We start from the raw sequence: 7,585 nt of genomic DNA, 5'->3' as shown, positions 1-7,585 counted from the left end.
GCTATTTCTCAAGTTCCAGACTAATATATCGAATTGCCATATTCAACAACTCCACTCAGTTGTCAAAGAGAATTCTCGAATTCATCATATCAAAAGCTAAGCTCCTTGTTTCCTTTCCCTTTCAAATCCCTACAGGGAAGAGACTCCAACTGCTTGGAGACCACTTGAACCAATCCAAAGAATAGAAGAATCTGGTAAACACAGTGATGAGTGAGAGGTCCTGTACCATGCAAGTTGAGTTCTTTTGAACGAGGGAAGAAGGTGGCCTTTAGCTATCTCCTCTCTCCTTTTCCCCACCAGAGCATTCTGGGAGAGCACAAAATCAATTAATCTCTAAAGCAGCATGAAATTAAAAGCAAATGCAAAAGTGGTTTGTGGGATGTTTTGCTGCTTTTAAAGTGATTATGGGGGTATTGAAAACAAGATGTAAATAAGTCTAGAGATTAATTATCTCTATTTTTGAATAGAAGGTGGCAAGCTAGGAATGGAAGCCTGAGATGAAAGTCAGCATGAACAGGAAACAAGGAAGAAAGAGAAGAAAAGTAGGACTACATACTCCCCATGAGCCCATTCAGCTAGAGATTTAGGTCCAAGAAAATCTCTGAAACATTCAAATGGGATCTGGGGAGGCAAATGGACCTTCCTCTTCACTCAAAAATCTAGGGCCCTCCCCCTCCATAATAACCACTTGTAAACACTCTTGCCCACACTGCAATTGTAACAGTTCCCAAAGCTTCTGAGCTTCCCTGGCCACAGTGTATCCAGCTCAATGAGGCAGTATGATTGCACAGAAAGTACTGCTCTTGGGGTCAAAAGTACCAGGTTCCAGATTCAAATTGCCTCAAACATTCTATGAAAGCTACCCCTACCTTCATTTCAGACTGCAGTAGGATCACATCCTCCCCCCCCCCACAAAAAAAGAAGGTTTACAAGCAACTACGGAATGCTGAGAGTGGAAAAAATAGTCTTCCCCAGGGAAAAGCACACCAAATGGTTATCCAATACCAAATGGTCAGCCCTGAAAACTTACCATACAAGTAACATTATAGACTGAGTAGTTTACATTTAAGTGTGTGTGTGTGTGTGTGTGTGTGTGTGTGTTAAAATGAATAAAAGGGGGGCCATGAAGTAGAGCATGGGAAGAATATACGAGAGGGTTTGGAGGAGAAGGAAAAAATATGTAATTATATTAGAATCTCAAACGGTAAAAGAAAAACAAAAGGATATTGGGATGTTTGTTTCCAGAGCAATCGAAAGCCCTCAGAGTCTCAGTGCCTACTATAGGCTCCATGACTTTTGTCAGCTGCATGCCACTCCAGCAAATGCACACAAAGACAGAGCTTCTGTGCCTTTATCCCCTCAATATGGCCCAGAAATAGAGACCTATCTGCTAGCGCCTATGCCTTTAGGGATAAGAAAATTAAGAACTAAGACACAGAGAAGAAATATAATCTTTCGAGAACTAAAGGGGACAAATAGATGTGTCAAGACTACAAAGCAACCTACTGGAATGAGCCCTAGAGCTATAGTTAGGAGTCCTACTAGTACTCCCTCTGTGGCTAACCAGTTTTGTAGTCGTAGGCAGGTCCTTTTGAGGATATTTCTAATTACAGAAATAAATTAACTGATTTGTACATAACTCTATTGTCCCTACTAATGGCCCTCTAGGAAAAGTACTTCTCAGCTGCCCTTCATCCTCTGAGCTTGTATTCTTGATGTGATAATGAATGAGTCTTGGAATCTGATGGAGATAAAAATTGAAGTCTCAGAAGCCTTAAAAATAAAGTGGTGCACACCTGTAATGTGAACACTTGGATAGCAAAGGCAGGGGGATAATGAGTTTGAAGACAGTCTGGATTACAAAGGGTGTTCAAAGCCAATCTATGATATATAATGAAACTCTGTCTCCAAACACTAACACACACACACACACACACACACACACACTGGAAGCCCTTAGTGCTTCCCCACAGCAGGAGAAAACCAATCTTCCCAGAAGCCTGTGCAGAGACCAAGCAACTAAGAGGCTCCTGAAGAGACAACTTAGAAGGCATAAGAGGGTGATGGGTGTGGCCAGACACAGTAACCAGAAAAACTCTTGGAATGCTGTTTCACAGTGGGTGTGGCCTAGTATTGTCAAACAAGGCAAGAGAAGGCCTGGCTTCGTTTTGGTTTGGGCCTGACTTTAGAGGGGGCAATAAGTGCCCACAAACAGCTGGCTATGAAAACACACACACACACACACACACACACACACACACGTGCTCGTGCACATATATATTCCCTCTGGAAAATCATGGCCTTTAGCACATTCCCCAGGATGACATCAAGCAAGGAACAGGGCCAAAAATGTGACTTTCACATTTCTGCAGCAACAGACGATTTCCTCTCCCCACTTGGCTTTTTTCTTATATGTATAAATAAAGGAGCCAGTCAATCGTTCAAAAACTATGAACATCTTAAGCACTTCCAGGCTTTGCAAGTAGTAATTATTAATAGAAGCAAGTGACCATGCCTCTTAGAAATGTTATTTCACATAGCTCGTTTCTGGTTCCTTAAAGGAGATTTATATATGAGACCATGCTGAACTGAAATAATAAGAGTTGACACAATGACCACACCAAAATGGATTTTTCCCCACTTGATTTATATCACCAAGCTTGCACATGAATGTTCCATTTGGTCTGCCCAAAGACTCTTAAGTCTGAGGACAGGAGACTGGAGGTCACCCAGCCCATGGTGACTGAGAATCTACCAGGGCAAAAAGCGGCGAACGGAAACATCAGGGAAGGCCAGCTGTGTAAATGGCTTGCTGTCCTTCAGACTTACCCAGAGGTCACTGCAAGGTCTAGCAACTAAGGGAAACTTACTGTGCACTCCGTTCCCTCAACTTCTGTCCCCTTATCTTTACCTCCTTGGCTCATTTGGCTTTCTTTCTGGGATGCAACACTCTTTGAATCTATAGAAATGGCATGTGTAGTCTTCCTCCACTACCTGGACTCCTCTCTTCTTTCCACCAATCATTGTACCAACAAGGATCCATCACCCCTCCCAATATAAGTGAGATGTACAAATTGTCCAGACACAACAACTCTAATGTGTGTTATAGGTCTTTCATTTATAGCTAGGGCTATAAAGGGAACTGAGGCCCAACGTGGTTCTCTCTAGTCAAATTTGGAGGGGAGGGGTTCTGATTAAGTTACAACTATAAAGTACTCTTACTAGTCTCTATCATCTTGATTATCATTGTGGCAGAATCTAGCATCACTAAGAGAAAAGCCTCTGGGAAGGTCTGTGAGGACATTTCTAAGAAGGATTAATGAAGAAGATCCTTCCCGGAGTGGACAGCCCTTTGGTGAGTGGCTCAAATATATAAAGAGGTCCAAGGAAAGGGCAGTGCTGCTTATCTGCTGGTGTGTCTCTTCTTCCTGGTATTGCTGCTACTATTGCCACCACACTCAGGAGGAATCCTCTACATTGGGACTGCCCAGACATCCATTTTCATGGACTGAGCAACTACTAGGTTCTCAGCCTTTCCAGTGTGCAGATGGCCACTGCTGTTAACTATCCAGCCCCCATCAGTTGCATGCTATTCTAATGAATTTGCTTTATACACACTTTCTATCTATTCTATTCCCCTAGAGTACTCTGCCATATATTTTTTTCCTACAAATCCTTCCCTGGTACTGAAAGTATCTTACCCTCTAGCTTTAGTTATCTAGCTAACAAAGGACTTCCCTACTCCAGAAGGTGGCAATAGATATGCTGAAATAGTAGTCTCCATCTATTGCTACCAGAGTGCATTTTAACTTAGGAACAGGTCGGGTTCAATCAAACATCAAACAGCAAGAGATGCCAACTAACAGTCTCACTGAGGAGTAATATTAAGTGAAGATCCAATTAAGCTAGGGCTAGTTCTCCAAGTCCTTTGACTTCAGGGAGCAGATTAAAAGACTAGTTTTCATATGGCATGGCTGAATCTATAACCCTCATACTTAGGAGGCTGAGGCAGGAGGGTTGCCCCAAGTTCAAGGCTCAGATAGATAGATAGATAGATAGATAGATAGATAGATAGATAGACAAATGATGGATGTTTGGATGCAAGCATGCGTGCATGGATGAATGGATGGATGCATGGATGGATGCATGGGTGGGTAGACAGATGGATGAACAGAAAGACAGACAGATAAGGTAGTCTTTCCAAAATTAATAAGGGTCTTAAAAAACACTGGAAGTCCTTGGGTCCTGTTAGCACACCAGCTCTAATTTGTATTGCCTTTAATGAGAGCCCAACAAGATAACCCCTGGAAAGAGAGATTGGGAAAAATGCAACTGCTGTCTGACTAAATATGAATTTGAAAAAATGATGTGAAGAATTAGCTCAATCAATCCTTACTATTATGAATATGATCTGGGTGTGTCCCTGTAAAGTTCACTGCTGGAAGCCTGGTTCCCAGTGTGATAGTATTGAGGTTGCAAAACTCATTAAAGAGGTAACTACCTTACAATCTAGTGGAAGGTAATTAAGTCATGGATGAATGGTTCTCACATGGGAGGGAAGGCCCTTGATCCTGTGGAGGTTTGATGACCCACAGTGTAGGAGGATGCTAGAGTGGTGAGGCAGGAGTGGATGAGTGGGTGGAGGAGCACCCTCATAGAGGCAATGGGGAGGTAGGATGAAATAGGGGATTCCAGAGGAGAAACAGGGAAGGGGGACAACATTTGAAATGTAGATAAATAAAGTAACCAATAAATTTAGAAAGAGAGATTAATGCTGGTCTTCCATAGTGAATTCTTATAAGAGTGCTTATTATAAAATGCCATCCCAATCCCTTGACCAGTTATATGCTTAGCTAGGCCCCTTCCTATTTCTTTGCCATGTTGTGACATAGTTGTATCAAAGCCTGGACAGAAGAAGCCACTTAATGTTGACCTTTCAGCCTCCAAAACTATGAAATATCTTTTCTTTATAAAGTACCAAGTCTCAGGTACTTTATTATAGCAACAAACTAGACTGATAAAATTTATTAACACAAATTAAGCCATATAATTGAACATTAAGTACATAGTCAAACAGAATGTGAAATAAATTTCATACTGCCCTTCTTAACACCCACTTTCCTAATCTATAAAATTGGACTTATAATTATACCAAATTAATAAATTTATTGCAGAGACTAAATGAAACAAGATCCTGTACATATAAACTAGCCAGTGTAGTGCTTGGCGTAAGGTAAGCATTCTATCAATAGTAACAATTGATATTATTAAAATTCAAAATTTATAAAGCATAAGCCATATTTGCACATGTTAAATATCACAGATCTCAGATATCATTAATCTTTATTGATGGTGCCTGTATCTGAATGGGAATCATACACTGTCACAAATAATAGTACCTGCCCCACCCCAGAACACTAATTCATTAACACTAGTAGTAATAAAAAGTTAATCAAGCAGGGCAAGGTAGTTACTCTACTTCAGGTCTCAGAGCCATTTTACAGCAATATCACCTTTCATTTATGATGCAAACAACAAGTTCCTAAATAAGAGAAGAAGGTAAGTGAAAGAAGTAATAAGCATAGGATGCCTGTAAGGAAGGGCTAAAGGATTTCAGTATGTCTAGTTTCAATCAAGTTGGGATGTTGCTGTTTCGGGGTGCTTGTTGCTCTTATTTTTGATTTGGGGTGTTTTTTTTGTTTTGTTTGTTTTGTTTCAGTAACACATACTTTTCTGGAAGCTAAACTCTCCTGCATCATTAATTTATTCTGCTTTAATAAATGATTTTATCAGTATACAAAACAAACAAACAAACAAAAACCCTTGATTTCTCAAGACTTATTGTATTTCCTACTCTTGCCTAAATTCTCTGTTCTTTAGCAGTGGGAAAATCATCAAATTATTTGTCTATAGTTGTCTTATTTAGTAGTTTATTCCTGTGAAGAGACACCGTGACCACAGGAACACTCATAAAGAAAAACATTTCACTGGAGCTGGCTTACATTTCTGAGGTTTAGCCTGTTATTCTCATGGTAGGTAACATGGTGGCACACAGGCACACATGGTACTGGAGAGGTAGCTGAGAGTTCTATATCGAAATCAGCAGAAAGAGAGAGAGCCACTGGGCTTGGCTTGGACTTCTGAAATCCCAACGCTCACCCGCAGTGGCATATTTCCTCCAACAAGGCCAAACCCACTCCAACAAGGACACACACCTCCCAAGAGTGTCACTCCCTATGAACCTGTGGGAGCCATTTTCATTCAACCCACAGTTCCACTTCCTTACCTTTGTTTCTAAACTCATTCCAAATGAGTTTGTATTAATAAAAATGTCACTGAAATTCTTTCACTGAGTTCATATGGCATTCATATTACCTATTACAGTAGAAGAGTCTGTGTCCTCATCTTATTCAGCTACTAGTCCACACTCAACTTTATTAATCACACTCTGTCTTAAAACACCCTTTCTCTTACCTAAAAAATATCATATTCACTGGGTTCTTTCTTATCTTACTGAGCTGCTCACCTTTCCTTACTACTTTTATGTCCTAGGACACCTTTTCTTTCCATTTATATACTCTCACATAAAAATTTTACTTAGCCTCATAGATTGGCTTCATAAACCATTTATATGCACTGAGTTCCACCATTTTAACTATATGTTTTCAATTCAAAATTGATATATCCAACTATAAAATTGGCCTCATCCCTTGCATGTTCAATTGGCATGTGAAAATTGACATGTCAAAAAGGGATCTTCTGGTCCATGTATTAACATGTATGACCCTTAAACTCTTTTCAACTTCAAGACATGAACCCCCAAATGGAGTCCTTCTTAATACTTCTCCTTTCCTGTAACCTTGTACCCAGTTTATCATATTATGTCACATAAATCCCTCCTTGGGAACATATCCCATCGCCATCCACTTTTTTCCACATCCACAGATAACACTACATTCTCTCTCTCTCCTCTCTTTCTCTTCTCAGCTCCTCCTCCTCCTCCTCCTCCTCCTCCTCCTCCTCTTCCCTCCTCCTTCCTCTCTCTCTCTCTCTCTCTCTCTCTCTCTCTCTCTCTCTCTCTCTCCAATGACTTTCATCACTTCTCTTGACTGATTTACCACCATAGCATCCTGGAAGTTGTCCCTGGACATTTTTGTGAACTATCTTCCCAGTATAGCCAGGATCATTCTTTTAAAATATGTTAGATCATTAAATTTCCCAAAAGGCATTCAATGGCTTTACACTATTACTCTCAGAATGAAAGTGAGACACTTTATTGAACACAGCTAGTCACTATATAATCCATCCCTGCCCATTTCATCTGATAGCACTCCCTTTTTATCACCTTACTTTAACTATAATGTCCACTCTGTCCTATTGATATAGGATACTTGTATTTCTTCTTTGAATCCTTTTCTTACAAATTTTACTTGGCTGAGTTCTCAACTTAATGTCAACAAGTGATATGCTATATCATAACACTTTATGCTTTTTAGTTTAATATTTCCTGTTATCTAACATTTTCTTGCTGCTTCATTATTCATCACCTCTTATACTAAACTATACCATAAGCTATAGAAGAATA

Source organism: Grammomys surdaster, unplaced genomic scaffold (genome assembly GCF_004785775.1).
Source record: "Grammomys surdaster isolate TR1022 unplaced genomic scaffold, NIH_TR_1.0 207, whole genome shotgun sequence".
In the NCBI taxonomy this organism is placed as follows: Eukaryota; Metazoa; Chordata; class Mammalia; order Rodentia; family Muridae; genus Grammomys; species Grammomys surdaster.
Note: the sequence above shows the minus strand (reverse complement) of the source record.